The sequence below is a fragment of the Cherax quadricarinatus genome, chromosome 84 (assembly GCF_038502225.1).
Source record: "Cherax quadricarinatus isolate ZL_2023a chromosome 84, ASM3850222v1, whole genome shotgun sequence".
Lineage (NCBI taxonomy): Eukaryota > Metazoa > Arthropoda > Malacostraca > Decapoda > Parastacidae > Cherax > Cherax quadricarinatus.
Window position 1 is genome coordinate 17,116,007 of NC_091375.1, and position 19,254 is coordinate 17,135,260.

The 19,254-nt window shown below is 41.9% G+C and overlaps 1 protein-coding gene across 2 annotated transcripts in view; it reads right to left on the bottom strand.

The window, feature by feature from the left end:
• Positions 1 to 19,254, bottom strand: part of LOC128704430 (uncharacterized) — an 877,988-nt gene that overhangs the window by 262,166 nt on the left and 596,568 nt on the right. The window lies entirely within an intron of this gene.

Genomic DNA, 19,254 nt, shown 5'->3' on the forward strand with positions numbered 1-19,254 from the left:
ATACCCCTGCAGAGGGTGGAAGCTTGTCCTGTCTATCACTGGTAATGTCCTTGATGGTCGTGGTTGTGGAGGTAGATACTTGAAATGAGGTATTGGAAAAGATGTTGGAAACGTGTTTGGCAATGGAGTTGGTGGGGAGGACTATGTATCTCTTCTCGGCAGTGTCTTCTCTGGGTGTGTTGAAGATGCTCTTCTCCAGGCTGAGGGACTGACCACCTCAAAACTTTAAGGGTGATGGACTGATTACATCGTCTTCAAGTATGTTCTGCTTCTATCAACTTTTCTGTACTCGACTGAAGAAGCCTACTGTGTAGACGAAACGTTTCGAAATAAAGATACCTAACTGTTGCATATGTGTCTTACCTAACATCAAGGTCATTAATGCAAATTATGAACAAGAGAGGGCCCAAAACTGATCCTTGTGGAACGCCACTAGTGACTAATCCCCATTCAGATTTCACCCCATTAATGGTAACTCTCTGCTTTCTATTGGTAAGTCATGCCTCTATCCATGCTAGAACTTTACCTCCTATACCATGAGCTGCCACTTTTCTTAAGAGTCTCTTGTGAGGTACTCTATCGAAGGCTTTACTAAAATCCAAATAAACAATATCATATTCTTTATCACTGTCAACTGCCTCAAATGTTCTATTGAAGAACATCAGAAATTTGCCAGGCAGGAACGACCTCTCGTAAATCCATGCTGAGATTCATTTATCAAGTTATGCTCTTCAAGGAGACTTCTAATAATGTCAGCTATAATTGATTCTAGTAACTTGCCCACTATAGATGCCAGGCTTATTGGACGGTAATTTGAAGTAGTGGACTTATCCCCTGATTTGAATATAGGAACCACAATAGCCATCTTCCACAGCTCTGGCACAACACCGGTAAGGATGGACGCATTAAACACACTCCTTAATGGCTGACTAAGCTCCATCTTGCATTCCTTAAGTTCCCTGGAAAACAACTCATCGGGTCCCGAGGACTTATTTTGCTTCAGTTTGTCTATCTGTTTAATAACCATGTCCCTCGTGACAGTAATATTGGTTAATTTAAATTCATCAGGAGCTAAATAATTGTTAATTACTGGAATCTCATTTACATCTTCCTGTGTAAAAACTGACAAAAAATAGTCATTAAATAAGGAACACATTTCCAGTTCGTTATCCGTCAGCTGTCCATTCCCAATTTTCAGAGACCCTACTTTTTCCTTCACCTTCGTCCTATACACTTGAAAGTACCCCTTTGATTCATTAACAACTCTAATTTCATAGCCACGTTTAGCCTTTCTAATCCCCTTTTTTACTTCTCTTTTAAGCTGGACATATTAGTCAGTAAGGTTAACCTCTCCTCTTCTGATGCGCCTATAAATTCCCCTTTTCTCCCCTAATAGATGTTTTAGCCTCCTGTTAATCCATTTGGGATCGTTATTATTAGACCTAATTTCTCTCTGGGGAATGTATATACTCTGAGCACGGTGTACATTAAGAAAAAATCATAAATGCATATCCCCTCATAATCACAAGCACGATCATCGTCAATAAAATCATTAGCTAGATTACCCCAATCGAGATTTGACAGGTGTTCCCTAAGTCCATTGTAATCGGCAGAACGAAAATCAGGGATTTTTACCGTATTATCATTATTCTTGTATTCCCAGTTAATGCTAAAAGTGATGGATTTGTGATTACTTGCGCCAAGCTTTTCAGTGATCTCCAGATTATTTACGAGTGTTTCCTTATTTGACAAGACCAGGACTAGCAAATTATTACCCCTGGTAGGCTCTGTTACACACTGCTTCAGAAAACAGTCCTGAACTGTTTCCATAAAGTCACTGGACTCTAGATTACCGGTCAAAGAATTCCAGTCGATTTGACTAAAGTTAAAATCCCCTACTATCACTGTTATTGTCCACAGCAGTCTCTTTCTTCTTCATCGTTTCTACCTTTCCATTCGTCTTCTTGATCGTCAACTTCGTTCCATGCTGTCCAGCCACTGTCCAGTTTCCCTTCTTGACCTGAGGACTCAGGAGGACTGCTACGAATCCTCTCGTTTTCCTCAGTCAATCGCCGTATCTCCATCTTCGCTACCCTCAATTCTTCCTTAAGCTGCTGGTAAAGTTGCTCGATGGAGGGCATCTTGGTTCAATCCAAGGAGAGTACACTAATCGTCCTCACGATTAGTGTACAAGTACACGTCAACACTGACCACTGGTACTACAACAGTATGACCACCACCATAACACTGACTACTGGTACAACATTAGCGACCACCACCATAACACTGATCACTGGCACTACAACAGTGACCACCGTCATAACACTGACCACTGGCACTACAGCAGTGACCATAACACTGACCACTGGCACTACAACAGTAACCACCACCATAACACTGACTACTGGCACTACAGCAGTGACCATAACACTGACCACTGGCACTACAGCAGTGACCATAACACTGACTACTGGTACAACATTAGCGACCACCACCATAACACTGACCACTGGCACTACAGCAGTGACCATAACACTGACCACTGGCACTACAGCAGTGACCATAACACTGACTACTGGTACAACATTAGCGACCACCACCATAACACTGACCACTGGCACTACAGCAGTGACCATAACACTGACCACTGGCACTACAGCAGTGACCATAACACTGACTACTGGCACTGCAATAGTGACCAACTGTGGCGAGTATTTTGCAATTTCTTCAGCATTCATTACAAATATAACCAGTTTGTTTGGTGTTGCTGCAAGCGGTGAGTAAATGATAACAATAAAGTAAGAAGCCTCCGAAGACGTTAAGTCGTGGTGGGTACACAGGCTTGCGTGTTGTGCCCATGGCCCGGGAGGGGCCATGCCCACGAGGGAGAGAGGAGTGGACCCTTCTTAACTGAGTGAAGGGTGTCGCCAGAGTGAGAGCGTGGCAAGGGCAGGCAGGCTGGCGTGCCCACTGAGAGGCCTGGCTACAGAGGGCAGCATCTTAGTGCCGCAAAATATGAACTAAGCTGGCAGACAGCATAGGCTGTCTGTGCAGACAGTACAGGCTGTCTACACTAAACTTCTACTTAAATTCCTCTGTACCAACCCAACAAGACGTTTGGTCAGTGGGGTTGTGCGGGTCCCCAGCCATTCTGCTCTACTGTCAGGTGCATTCATCAACTGACTGGGTTAGAGGTCGACCCCAGATAATTTAATACTTTATTTATGCCTCTGGCTGGAGTCAGTCTCTCACTAGCAAGCTGGCTACACATTTCTGAATGTTAATTGTAGTGAGTGAACTCTGATATCTTGATATTTTTACTGCTCTACTACACTCTGTTGGAGTGTGAGCATGGTAATATTTAGTGAAGGAATTCAGGAAAACCGGTTATTTTCATATAGTCGGACTTGAGTCCTGGAAATGGGAAGTACAATGCCTGCACTTTAAAGGAGGGGTTTGGGATATTGGCAGTTTGGAGGGATATGTTGTGTATCTATATACGTATATGCTTCTAAACTGTTGTATTCTGAGCACCTCTGCAAAAACAGTGATTATGTGTGAGTGTGGTGAAAGTGTTGAATGATGAAAGTATTTTCTTTTTGGGGATTTTCTTTCATTTTGGGTCACCCTGCCTGGGAGGGAAACGGCCGACTTGTTAAATATATATATATATATATATATATATATATATATATATATATATATATATGTCGTGCCGAATATGTAAAACTGGTCAATTAGCAAGAACTCACTTAAAATTAAGTCCTTTCTAAAATTTTCTCTTATACGCTTAAAGATATATTTTTTTCATTAATGTTGAGGTAAAAATTTATAATTTTGCACCAAAAGGATCTTAGAAAACATACCTAACCTTATTATAACAAGAACAATTTATTTTAGCCTAACCCAACTAAATATATTTTAGATTTGTTTACAATAATTTAATACTAAACAAACACAGTGAAATATATTTTTTTTCGTTTGGTTCAGAATGATTTTGGCGAAATTATTGCATACACAAATTTTCACTTGTCCTATATGGCAAGATGAGCGTTGCTATTTAAGCCAAGATGGCAAGTTCTGCCTATTCGGCACGACATATATATATATATATATATATATATATATATATATATATATATATATATATATATGCAATAAGATCACAGTAAACAGGTGATTTCAGAATATGCAAAACAACCACTCTGAAAGAATAGAGAAATTCCAAGCGCTTTCGTGACTACTCACATTATCAAGGAACTTTGAAAGTAAAGCATCCAAGGAAGCTATATAAGGGGAGTAGTCACGAAAGCGCTTGGAATTTCTCTATTCTTTCAGAGTGGTTGTTTTGCATATATATATATATATATATATATATATATATATATATATATATATATATATATATATATATATATATATATATATATATATATATATATATAACCATATATATATATATATATATATATATATATATATATATATATATATATATATATATATATATATATATGATTATCTGGAGATTCGATTCAGAAACAGTGCTACATGCCGTTAGTGCACAGTGTCTGTAATACAACCATGACAGTCTCCATTGTTATGGTGTGACCACCACCATAACAGTGACCACCCTAAGTAGTGACTGCCACTACCATAACAGTGACCACCATAATAGTGACTGCCACCATCGTAATAGTGACCACCATAATAGTGGCCACCATAAGTGAGAATAATAGTGAATGCCTCCACCATAGCAGTAAGCACCACCATAACAGTGACCATCTTAATAGTGGCCAGCACCATAACAGTGATCAGCATAATGAACACCATAACAGTGACAGCCATAACAATAGTGACTGCCACCATCATAATAGTGACCATAACAGTGACCACCAGCATACTAGTGATCACCACCATAACAGTGACCACCATAACAGTGACCATCATAGTTCATCACAATACTGCCATCATAACGATGTCCACCATAACAGTGACAACCACGAACACCATAACAGTGACCACCAACACAACAGTGACCAACACATCAGTGACCACTAGCATAAGTGACCAGCATAAGTGACCACTAGCATATAAGAGTGACCAGCATAACAGTGACCAGCATAAGAGTGACCAGCATAACTGTGATCACCAGCATAACAGTGACCAACATAACTGTGACCACCAACATAACAGTGGCCACCAGCATAATAGTGACCAGCAACACAACAGTGACCACCAGCATAACAGTGACCACCAGCATGATAGTGACCACCAACATAACAGTGACCACCAGCATAACAGTGACCACCAGCATAACAGTGACCAGCATAACAGTGACCACCAGCATAAGGGTGACCAATATAACAGTAACCAGCAGCATAACAGTGGCTACCAGCATAACAGTGACCACCAGCATAACAGTGACCAACATAGCTGACCACCAGCATAACAGTGACAACCAGCATAATAGTGACCAGTATAACAGTGACCACCAGCATTATGGTGACCACCAGCATAACAGTGACCAGCAACATAACAGTGACAAATATAGCCGACCACCAGCATAACAGTGACCAATACAGCTGACTACCAGCATAATAGTGACCAGCAACACAACAGTGATCACCAGCATAACAGTGACCACCAGCATAATAGTGACCAGCAACACAACAGTGACCACCAGCATAACAGTGACCACCAGCATAATAGTGACCAGCAACACAACAGTGACGACCAGCATAACAGTGACCACCAGCATAACAGTGACCACAAGCATAACAGTGACCACCAGCATAACAGTGACCACCAGCATAACAGTGACCACCAGCATAACAGTGACCACCAGCATAGCAGTGACCACAAGCATAACAGTGACCACCAGCATGATAGTGACCACCAGCATAACAGTGACCACAAGCATAACAGTGACCACCAGCATAACAGTGACCACCAGCATAACAGTGACCACCAGCATAACAGTGACCACAAGCATAACAGTGACCACAAGCATAACAGTGACCACCAGCATGATAGTGACCACCAGCATAACAGTGACCACCAGCATAACAGTGACCACCAGCATAACAGTGACCACCAGCAACAACCAACACTCGAAGCCGTGGTAGTTCTCCTTGAGTCACTTAAGGAAAACTTATCCAGGCATTGTAAGTAGCTACAGCGTCCACTTACCAAGTCGTGACTGTAATTCCTTAAAGTGGGGAGAGAGGAAAGTGAGAATCAGAGGAATTGTAATGATTGTGGTGATGGTGGTAATAGTGATGGTAATGGTGATTGTGGTGGTAATGGTGGTGGTGGTCGTAATGGTGTAGGTGGTAGTAGTGGTGGTGGTAGTAATGGTGTAGGTGGTAGTAGTAACAGTAGTAATGGTGTAAGTGGTGGTGATTGTGGTGGTAGTAATGGTGGAGGTGGTAGTACTGGTGGTGGTAGTAATGGTGTAGGTGGTAGTGATGGTGGTAGAAGTAGTAATGGTGTAGGTGGTAGTGATGGTGGTGGTAGTAATGGTGTAGGTGGTAGTGATGGTGGTGGTAGTAATGGTGTAGGTGGTAGTGATGGTGGTAGTAATGGTGTAGGTGGTAGTGATGGTGGTGGTAGTAATGGTGTAGGTGGTAGTGATGGTGGTGGTAGTAATGGTGTAGGTGGTAGTGATGGTGGTGGTAGTAATGGTGTAGGTGGTAGTGATGGTGGTGGTAGTAATGGTGTAGGTGGTAGTGATGGTGGTGGTAGTAATGGTGTAGGTGGTAGTGATGGTGGTGGTAGTAATGGTGTAGGTGGTAGTGATGGTGGTGGTAGTAATGGTGTAGGTGGTAGTGATGGTGGTGGTAGTAATGGTGTAGGTGGTAGTGATGGTGGTGGTAGTAATGGTGTAGGTGGTAGTGATGGTGGTGGTAGTAATGGTGTAGGTGGTAGTGATGGTGGTGGTAGTAATGGTGTAGGTGGTAGTGATGGTGGTAGTAATGGTGTAGGTGGTAGTGATGGTGATGGTGGTGGTAGTAATGGTGTAGGTGGTGGTAGTAGTAGTAATGGTGTAAGTGGTAGTAGTAATGGTGTAAGTGGTAGAGGCCAGTATGTAATTATAGGATTTGTAGAGTACATAAATAGTACAATCTGAATGCATAACTAGGAGAGTAGCAAACTGGTAGAGTACATAAATAGTACAATCTGAATGCATAACTAGGAGAGTAGCAAACTGGTAGAGTACATAAATAGGCGAATATCCAAATATGTTAATACATAACTAGGGAGTGCATATCTAGGCGAGTAGCTAAGTAGGTGAGTACATAACTAGGTAAGTACCCAACTATGAGTACATAACGATTTGGGTTCATAACTTGGGACTACATAATAGACTTGTACCGAAGTAAATATGTAACTAAGGAGTACTTAAATGGAATGTAAACATGTACGTACTCAATGTGAATACTGAGCTAAGTACTTAAGAGAAAGAAGCTATGAGGACGTTTCGGTCCTACTTGGATCATTTGTAAGTCAGTGTGTGATTTGTAAATGGTCCAAGTCTGACCGAAACGTCCGGTTTACCATCCGGGTCACCATCTGGAAAAGACCAGAGTAATGTGCCTTTTGAAGATTGAGACACTTATGCAACATATGGGAATCTTTATTCAGGAAACGTTTCGCCACACAGTGGCTTCATCAGTCCATTACAAAGCAGGTGTAAGGAGAGGAGGAGCGGATGGTACCATTATGATCCCGCCGCCTCCTGCTTCGCCTCACCTCACTACAGTATATAAGCCACGTCTACGGCCCTTTGCTGTACATTCTACAAGATTGATGGACTGAACACATCGACTCCAGACTGAGGGACTGATTACCTCAAACTCCTTCTCTTCTTACACCTTCTGATTTATAATGGACTCATGAAGCCACTGTGTGGCGAAACGTTTCCTGAATAAAGATTCCCATATGTTGCATAAGTGTCTCAATCTTCAACTTGTCGGTTTTTCAAACCATTCATCACAATGTGCCTTTGGTTCTGTAATGAGTGAATACCTTGTAAATACCCAACTTGGTGAGTACTCAACACGTGAGTGTACAAAAAGATCAATTCACTACAAAATAGTGAATTTCTGATAGCATTCATACTACCGATTACAATTTTTCGTTCCGGGACTGCTTTCGTAATTCCTTATGTTCTGGCAATAACGTTTGACAATTGTACAAAACCATGCAACGAGATTGTTATGTCAGCTTCCAGGGGTGTAGAACGATGCTCATCTCAAGCTCCAGCTCCCAACCCTTCTAAACCTCAAGATGAGTAACATAACCAATGATAATCTCTACCAGTATCCTCTCTCTCACTCGTCCACTAGAGCCCCACACTTCGACTCACCAGATTACAGTATATAAACCACTTCTCCGACCATATGCTGTACTTCCTTCAACATTGATGGACTGAACACATCGATTCCAGGCTGAGGGACTGATTGCCTCAAACTACTCCTCTCTTTACACGGTTCTTTGTATTGGACTGATGAAGCCACTGTGTGACGAACCGTTTCCTCAATTAAGATTACCATATGTTACATTATCTAATTCTTCAACGTGTCCGTTTTCCAAGACATTCATCACACACTCCTGTCCTTAATCTCTAACCCCTAACCCCTAACTCCCACTCTCTTCCTCTCCTCCCTCTCCTGTTTCCAGTTCCATGGAAAGGAAACAGGAAGCCAGGACAATATAAACCGGAAGAGTGAGAGAAAATAAAGTGAAAATGAGGTACACCAATGCAGACGATATTACAAACATATGGAATGGAACGAGAGAATAGCAGATGCACTCCCAGATATCGTAACTCATGGATATAACAGATTCATTATTCCCAAGTCAGTGGAAAGAGAGAGGGAACGGGGAAGAGGAAGAAAAAAACACGGTTAAATAGGAACCAGTGGCGTTATATGAGAGTAATTAGGTAAGTAGAATCAATCAACTAAATATCAGGCACACTCGGGGCTGAGGGACCTAGGTGGTGACAGTAGTGAGGTATAACAGCGGAGAACAAGACAGGAATACAACAACAGCAACAACTAAGGGATGGTGAAAAACCATAGAAGCAGAAACGGCTAGAAGAGTCCACTTGAACAATGCAAATAAACAAACAAAAAACAAAACACTGATCATAGGAGACTATGACCACATAGAAATTGTCTTTGAGAACTGCGGTAAATACAGAGAATCAGAAATACTGAAAGCTTGTGATGATGGAAATGATGGATTTTTTGTTGTGCTGCAGATATAAGGAAGGAAGGAGCCAACAAAGTTGGACATAGTATTCAGTGTGTGCAATAAGAAATAGGTAAATACAACAGGAAAAACTCTCTGGTTCTAGCAACCATGCAAAAATTGAGCCTCAAATACACTGTGGATATAAACGAGAGAAACACAGATGCAGAAAGAAGGAAAACTTCACAAGAGACTGTACAGGAAAAAATCCTTGAATGCAACAGTGTGGTAAAGCGACCTGGGCGCAAAAACCACGAGTGAAACAATGGAGAATTTAGCTGAAACGTGGCCAGAGGCAGAGACAGAGTTCATTTCCATGAGCAGAAAAAACACTGGAAAGAACAGAGATATCCCATGGTTCAACAGACATGCAGGGAACCTGAAGCTAAAAGTGCAAGAGCATGGAAAAAATGTAGGACGCCAACAGCAGCAGAAAATGGCAGAACCCAGAAACGAATATGCATGACTGAGAAGAGTGGCTTAGCAACATTACACTGAAAGCCAAATCTGAATGAATGTTCCGCTATCTCAATGTCAGAAGGAAGACGACAGTAAATATCAGGAAATGAGACCGAAGACTGAAGAAGAGCTGACAAGAAATAACCAAGAAGTGCGAGAAGCTGCACAGTGTAAAGAGGATAATAGGGATAATAACTAAGTTATAGAAACAGTCTATAATAAACACTAAGACAGCGCACAATGGAGAAAAGGAAAAGAAACTAAGTGAGTTAACTTTTTTGAAGACAATGAAAGAAACAGTATTTTTTCCATGGTTCTAAGAGAAGCCACAGAAGCATTGTGTTAATAGCTAACTGAAAAATATAAGAGAGTTAATACATAACAACTGCCAAAGTATGGAAGACAGTATACATAGTTGACTATTCAAGAAAAGGGGCAGACAAGCAGCATCAAACTACAGGCCAGTGTCACTAACATGCATAACACGCAAGTTAATGGATAAAATTACTAGAAAAGTGATGAACTACCTAGAAAAGAAAGATTTCAGAAACCAGTAAAACACTGGTTTATGAGAGGGTAAATTTTTATTCATAAATCGATTTCTATGACAAAGTAAAGAACTGAGGAAAGAGAGGAAGAGATGAGAGGACTGCAGAATTTAACAAGAAGACTTTTGAGATATAAACTTGAGAGACATGCAGGAATAACATGAAAGCCACTACAATGGATCAAAGAATGCCTAACATAAAGAGAAAGTGTGATTGTTTGGGAAGAAGTATCAGCCCGGGCATGTGTGAAAAGTGGTGTTCCCCAGGATCAGTACTGGGACCAGAACTGTTTCTGAAAGGCTACAAATGGACCTGCGAAGGCTGCTGGTATAATCTAACAAGTGGTTATTGGAATTTATCCCCAGCAAATGCAAGGCTATGAGAATTAGGGAAAGAAAAAGAAAATCCAAAAATAAGTCCATACTTGGGGACAAAGGGGAAGATCCTTAGGGTCAACATCCTACCGAGCATATCGCCTGACGCACACAACTGAATAACTTCTGCAGTATGAACTAAGAAATCTTTCAAGAATCTCAACAAAGAGTTAATGACGAAGCTACGATATATGTGAAGCCTTCCTCGAGGTATGCAAGGCCAGCTTACCACCCTCCCGGGAGAAGTATGTCAAGAACTGGATTAAAAGCAGAGGTTTGCAACAAGACTATTCCCAGAGCTGAGGCCATGATGGACGGTGAAAGACTAAATGAAGACAAACTGGAGACATTAGAGAACTAAAAGACCAGAGAAAACATGGTAACTCCATAACAGTTACTCAGAGAAATTGATAGGGTGGACAGGGATAGGCTAACAAGAAGCGAAGAACAGATACACGAGGACAAAGATAACACACACAAAAGCAATCATAGGGATCTCAGAAAGTATTGTATTTTCCACAGGAAGTCAAACGATCTAGACAAAGAAATGGAAGAGGAAGGTTCTGTACATTGCTTTAAGATTAGGTATGATAGGGCTCAAGAACCAAATTCGACCTCAGCACCAATAAACATGAGATCGCGCGCGCGCGCGCACGCACGCACACACACACACACACACACACACACACACACACACACACACACACACACAGGCTGGACACGTGGTCCAGCAACTGGCTTCTCGAATTCAACCCTGCCAAATACAAAGTCATGAAGATTGGGGAAGGGCAAAGAAGACCGCAGACGGAGTACAGGCTAGGTGGACAATGACTGCAAACCTCACTCAAGGAGAAAGATCTTGGGGTGAGCATAGCACCGAGCACGTCTCCGGAAGCACACATCAACCAGATAACTGCTGCAGCATATGGGCGCCTGGCAAACCTGAGAATAGCGTTCCGATACCTTAGTATGGAATCGATCAGGACAATGTACACTGTGTACGACAGGCCCATATTGGAGTATGCAGCACCAGTTTGGAACCCACACCTGGTCAAGCACGTTAAGAAATTAGAGAATGTACAAAGGTTTGCAACAAGGCTAGTTCCGGAGCTCAGGGGAATGTCCTACGATGAAAGGTTGAGGGAAATCGACCTGACGACACTGGATGATAGGAGGGTCAGGGAAGAGAGGATAACGACATACAAAATACTGCGTGGAATAGATAAGGTGGACAGAGACAGGATGTTCCAGAGATGTGACACAGAAACAAGGGGTCACAATTGGAAGCTGAAGACTCAGACGAGTCACAGTGATGTTAGGAAGTATTTCTTCAGTCACAGTCGTCAGGAAGAGGAATAGCCTAGCAAGTGATGTAGTGGAGGCAGGAACCATACACAGCTTTAAGACGAGATATGACAAAGCTCAGGGAGCAGAGAGAGGCCCTAGTAGCGATCAGTGAAGAGGCGAGGCCAGGAACTGAGTAGAATTAGGTGAGTATATACACACACACACACACACACACACACACACACACACACACACACACACACACACAACGTGTAAGGGTTCTTTTTCAAAATAGGTGTATTTCTAGACGCCAGGTAAAGAATTACAAGTGCAGAGAGAATGACAACGCAAGACAGTATTAACGAGTGTTCACAGAAGTGAAGGAACTGCAAGGGAACGTAGAAAAATCTGTGGAAATAGTTTTAATTGAAGTGTAATATAATAGAGAGTGTTGAACGAGTGACAAGAGGTGCGGACGGTGGCTAGAATTATTATTGTTTTTTCTTGAGAATTTAAGTAAATTTCCATTTTTAGTGAATGAGTGAGCTGGAAGCAGAAAGAAAGCTATGAATCAAGTGTATAAGATGACTACAACGAGCCATGGTGCTTGGTAACAGCCCACGCTAACTCCCAAGAGCTTAAGCAGGTATGACCGCAGGTGACCACTGACCTCAGCGTTACATAGAAACATGATATATACACTAGAATGAATAAAATACCAGTAATGAGCGAGTGTAAGTCATAAAAAATGAAAACGAAAATTCCGTGTTAAGGTGTCAAATTTTTTGGTTGACAAATCTGACGTTAATTCACCTGGGAAAATAGCAGTAAGAGTCACCAGAACTTCTGATTTTGTGGCAGTAGTGAAAAAAAAGGTAGGAGGCACCTGGAGCTGTAATTGTTTCAAGACTAGTAGCAGCCCCGATGAAAGATCTATAACACTTTAGCTTTCGTACTCACCGGGGTGTGTAAAGTGGTAAGCCAGGCCACGACGCTGTGCCTTTGATCGGCAAGATTGAGCATTTCTGAGTTAGTAAAGGATACAGTGATTTTTGCTTCCACCATTATATTTCCAGAATCTTACAAACACACACACACACACACACACACACACACACACACACACACACACACAAACACACACACACACACACACACAAGGCCTAGTGTCTAATCGACATGTGCCTAGGGCAAAATGGTAACACACACACACACACTGTACACCGTATACGTCCGACCCATATTAGAATATGCAGCACCAGTATGGAACCCACAAGTGGTCAAACACGTTGAGAAATTAGTGAACAAAGGTTTGCCACAAGACTAGTCCTAGAGCTAAGGAGTATATCCTATTAGGAAAGGATGATGGAATTCAGCCTGACAGAGCCGGAAGACAGGAGGGATGGGAGGGAACATAACATATATACTGAGAGGAATTAACAGGATGGATAAGGACAGAATGTTTCAAGGGGTTACAACTGGAATTTGATAACTTAGATGAGTCACAGGGATATTAGGAAGTATTTCTTCAGCCATAGACTTGTCAGGAAGTGGAATAATCTACTGAGTGATGTAGTGAAGGCAGGATCCATACGCAGCTTTAAGAAGAGGTATGATAAAGCTCATGGAGCAGGGAGAGAGTGGACCTAGTAGTGACCAGTGAAGAGACGGTGCCCGGGGCTATGACTCGACCCCTGCAGCCACAATTAGGCGAGTATACAAACACAGGTCTGCTACGAGACTAGTACCGGATTTAAGGGGTGTATCCTGTGAGGAGAGGTTAATTAAAGGAACAGCCTAACGACACTAAAGGGGAACTAAGGTAACAACATTCAAAATATAGAGAGGAATTGACATTGTGAATAGGGACAGTTTAAGAGATGGGAAACAGGAACAAGAGGGGACAGATGGAATTTGAAGACTCAGATGAGTCACAGGGACATTAGGAATTATTTCTTCAGCTTTAGTCAGGAAATGGAACAACCTGAAGTGGTAGAGGAAGGATCCATACACGGCTTTAAGAAGACGTGCGATAAGGTTCTCGAAGCAAGGAGTGAATCTAGTATCGACCAGCGAAGGCACGGGGACAGGAACTGAGAATCGACCCTTGTAACCATATATAGGTGAATACATATAGTTGGGCGCGCGCACGCACACACACACACGCACACACACACACCACTGAATTACAGACCAGTGTTAATGACATGCATATTGTAAAAAGTCATGGAGAAGATTATCAAAAGAGCAGTAGAGCACCTGGAAAGGAGTGGACTCATAAACAACAACCAGCATGGTTTACGAGATGGTAAATTTTATCTCACAAACCTGCTAGAGTTCTGTGATAAGTTAGCTAAAGTTAGGCAGGAGAGAGACGGGTTGCAAAATTGATTTCGATATAGTACCCCTCCAGAGACATCTGGAATTTAACCCCAGCAAATTCACTTGTTAAAATCGCAAGACAAAGACATCCAGAGTGTACAGACTCAGAGAACGACGCCTACAGGTCTCCTTGGAAGATAAGGATCTCAGAGTGAGCATACTTACGAGGATATTGCCTGAGGCTTACATAAACAGAATACAGTTACAACAAAGAAGAGACTGACAAATTTAAAGGTAGCTTTCAGGAACATCAACAAAGAGGCATTCAGCACGGCATACGTCAGCCCCATCTTGGAGTACGCAGCGCCAATATAGAACCCATCTATGGCAAAACACTCTAAGAAGCAGGAAAAAATGCAGTGGTTTGAAACGAAACTAGTTGCAGAGCTGAGGGGTTTGGCCCATGAGAAGAGGGGGTAAATCTTAAGACTTCAAAGGACTGAGGGACCAGAGATGACATGATTACGACATACTGAATACTCAGATGACTTGACAGGGTGGACAGGGAGAGTCTGAGAAGCAGGTCTCAGGTACACGAGGTCACAGGCGGAAGTTCAAAACACTGATGAGTCACAGATATATTAGAAGATACTTTTATAGCCTTAAAGTGGTAGAAATAGAATCCATACACAGCTTGGAGAACAGGTATGATAGGAATCACGAAGCCAATAAAGCCAAACTAGTAGCGGCCAGGCGAGAAGCGGGACTAAGAACTGTGACTCGACCCCTGCAACTACAATTAGGTGAGCATAATTAGATGAGTACAAGTACTCTCACCACTCGTCCACAGTTTGGGGTAAAGGTACGGTGAAGGGTAAAGGAAACATCAGCAAGGATCAAGTATCATAGGATTACCGTATATTCCGGCAGAAGTATAACAATAAATCAGTAATGATACTCAAGGGCTAATTATCCTCTTATTTTACGCTAAAGAGTAACCCAAAGTCTTCCCTTGACCCTGACCTTGAGCATATAAGGCGCAGGCTCATTTTCCAAGACTTTTTTGTGGGGGAAAAAAGGTGCGCCTTATATGCCGAAAAATACGGTAATTAACCGAGGGAAGATGACTTATGAAAGAGGAAACCGTGATAGAGGCTTGGATAAAGATGCTGGAGGAAGTAGAGAGGAGGATAATTGAGCAAGGAGAGAGAAAGATTCAGAAAAAAAACAGGTCAGTAAGTTTAGGAAGAAAGTGAGAAGCTTCAAGCAAGAAATGAAACAAGAAATCTAAAAAAATATACTAGATGGAAGTAATGCCCTCAAGTCACACTTTCAGGTCGGTGGTTCGACCCCCGGCACGGGTGGAAACCATTACGGCGTGTTTCCTGCTCTCTCTCTCTTTTTTTTTTTTTTTTTTTTTTTTTATTCGCTGGTATTCTCCCGGCCCGGGTCTTTTCCAAGTAGTGGTGACCCGGCCTTGGTTCCCTATCTGGGGAGTGTCTCGAGACCTAAGTCTCCCATGGGAGGAGGTACAAGTACCCCCTCATCTTTGGGACCAACTGTCCCCAGGCCTAGCCACATTCCCCGCCCTCACGGGGCTCGTAGGGAGAAGCTAGGCCTCTGGTCTGCCATCTGCCCCGCCCCAAAGGGGCTCGTGGGGATGGCAGTCTTGTGAGCTGCAGGTGGTAGCAAGCTCAGGCCTTGAAACCCCTCTTTCATCTCCTCTCTCTTTACCAAGCAGTAGATAGGTACCTGGAGGTTAGCCGACTCGTGTGGGTGGCATCCTGGGGACAAAATTGACCTAACTGCACGAAATGTTCCGCATAACGACGGTCTTTCTATATAGCAGGGAAAGGGGGGGGGGATGAACTCCCGGCCCGCGGGCCGTATAAGGCCATTCTCAGTCATTTAGTCTGGTCCTGCCAAGACAACCACGGGCGAGGCTCGAAATTCAATAAATCTAGGAGCTTTTTTTCATTGAAACATTGAGAAAGGTTAATTTATCCTTTCTCCATACTGATTTACACTGTATAACGATAAAAATACGAAACCTAGAATCCAAAATCTGCAGAATTATGAAGATACCTTTCAGCTTTTATTCTGATAAGTTTTATAAAAACTGGAATCCTTTGGAAGAATTTACTGATATTTTTAATGTGCGAGTAATTCTGTGATATTTCATAAAATCCGATCGGTCTTCTTCAGATTCTGAATCAGTCTCCCATCCATCATTTCGAACATATTTCCAATGCAAAATACCATTGAGATGATCTCCAATTTCTTACATTCATCACTACTTTCACACAACATATCAAATAATTCCTTCTCCGACAGACAAGTCGCAACAAATCAAATCTTCGGCAGTCATTTTGACTATTATTTCTGACAAAAATATTGATAGAGCTTCAATAGATGTCAGGAACGGAATTATTTTTTTATATTTTAGTGACATATGTACCGGTGGGTGTAAGACAGAGCCAAACTCAAGAGGACAGTCAGTGCCAGGCAGGCTGGCACTGTACACTTTACGAAAGTATTAACACACACTAGAGTTATTAAAACACACTAGAAAGTTATTAAAAAGTGGTGTGACATTCTACAAATGGTGACTACGACGAAAAGGGAACTCAATGATAGCAAGAGGCTGTGTGATCTAGAGTTCATGATGGGCATTACCAAGTACCTCTCAGAGCTGAACGTCAAGCTCCCGGGCCCCAACCAGCTTCTCAGCTACCTACTTTCAAACGTGAAATTATTGGAAGCTAAATTAAGACCGTGGAAAGTGCAACTGGAAAGGAATAACACGGTGCATTTCCCAATTCTGGAAGGACAAAAGCCTCTACGACACTTGAATATGATGGTGAATGTGCGAAACTGAGGCATTTAATGTAAGATTCAAGGACGTGAAAAAATAAACAAATGGAACTGAACATCTTTGCTACACCGTTCAATGTGGAAGTAGCTGATGTGCTCGATAACCTACAACACTAAATCATTTAACTGCAAAGCGATGAGCTGAAAGTTGTATACAACAACCTCCCACTGCTTGAGTTCTATAAACATTACATAAGCAATGATGAATTTCTCACTTTGAGGAGACATGCACTGAAATACACGTGTGTGTTCGTAACAACTTAATGCTACCAGCATATCTTTTTAAAAATTACCATTGCAAAGAGTCGACTGCGTTCCAGACTTACCGACGCAAACCTGGAAAAGCAGTTGCGAGCAGCAACATCATCAATACCAGCTAACAACACGCGCCTCACCAAAGAGAAGCAGTTCCAGCCATCACATTAGGAGTGAGTTAATTAAATGTTTGAACGGATATAGCAGGCTAATTTTTATGCTGATAATTTTGTATGGCCTGCGAATGATGTTATAACTATCCACATGGCCCTTGGCAAAAAAAAAAAAAAAGATTCCCACCCCTGATGTCAGCTAGGTTTGTATTCATAGTACATGTAGATCATTATTATCATAAAGCAGGACAACACTGGAGGTGACTACTCGACATATGTTCAGTAGGTACAGTAGGCACTAGTCATGATGAAAGCTCATGAAGAACCTAATGTAGGAGTAACGTCCGAGAGACACCAGGACACAAAACAGAGCTGTTATGGAGTTCGAACTAAACGAGGAAAGAAAAACGGAAAAAAAGTGCAAAGAAAGAATAAACAAAATGAAGAACTGATGGATAATATGGCAGCAGCAAGTTAGACGAGTGCAACCTATGATTTTTTTTATGTATAAAAGCACAAGCAAAGGGAAGAACAAGGAACTCAAAAACTTGTGTTTAGGGAGTCAGAAATAAAAAAAACTTAGTGATAGGTAGGAAATCGAATCTGAAGGTATCTTGTCAGTTCAACACATTGTACATAGAGAAAGATGAGAGGGAAGAGAAACGAAGTGTCAGTGAAGAAGCGGGAAATCTGAAGGCGAAAGTGGAAGAGCACAGAGAACAGAATGCTTTTTGCAGAAAAGGTGGCACAACAGGAGAAAAATGATACCGGAAGTGCTCCAGCACTCCACAAAGGCTCTCAGCCTAATACCCCCAGGAATAAAGTAAGCACCATCTCCACACAACAGTAAGATAGGAAAAAATAAGAGCGTGGCTCTCAAGTGTGAAGTCACATGGGGAAGAATAGGGGAAGAAAACCCTGATGTTGTAGCTATAACGGAGACAAAACTCTCAGGGATGATAAATGCAGTATTCCCAAAGGGAATACTGCAACAGAGGACAAAGAAAAAATAGTCAGAAAACGCAGGAGATTTGAAGAACTAGGAAATATGGAAACTTTAGAGTTCAGGAACAACATAGCAGTAACCAGAGAGACAAAAGAAATAACAGCAGTGATCTATAATCCTCCAACAAAGAGAATATCAAGGGAGGAGTGGGATCAAAATAACAGGGAAATGAATCACTGGAAGCAATGGCTCAGAAGGCAAGGAAATGGACAGAAACATAGAGAACAGAACTTATGGATACTGAAATGAACTTTTTAAGCCAACATGTGAAGAAAACGAAAGTGGAAGGAGATAAGCCAGAGACTTAATTTTCACACAAATGAATATATAAAAACAATTTATTATGGGGAGCCAACAAAAGCCAGCGATCATGTGGTACATCACTCTGAGTACTGTACGAAAGGGGTATGAAGAAAAAAAGGGAAGAAGCAAGTAAAAGAAAATAGGAATAAAGAAGGGATTATGATGGCATGAGAATTTTTCTGAGCGAAGTAAAATGAGAAAGAACTGGAAGGCAGAAATGTACAGAAAATAGAGGTAATGGAGTGAACGTTCCACAAGGCAGAGACGAGATTCATACCAAAGTAAAATGAAGAAGGAAAAAAGAGAGTGCATGGTTTAACCAAGGATGTAGAGGCGCCAAGGATGTACAGAGGCCAAGGATGTACAGAGGCCAAGGATTTAGAGGCCAAGGATGTACAGAGGCCAAGGATGTACAGAGGCATAGGATGTACAGAGGCCAAGGATGTACAGAG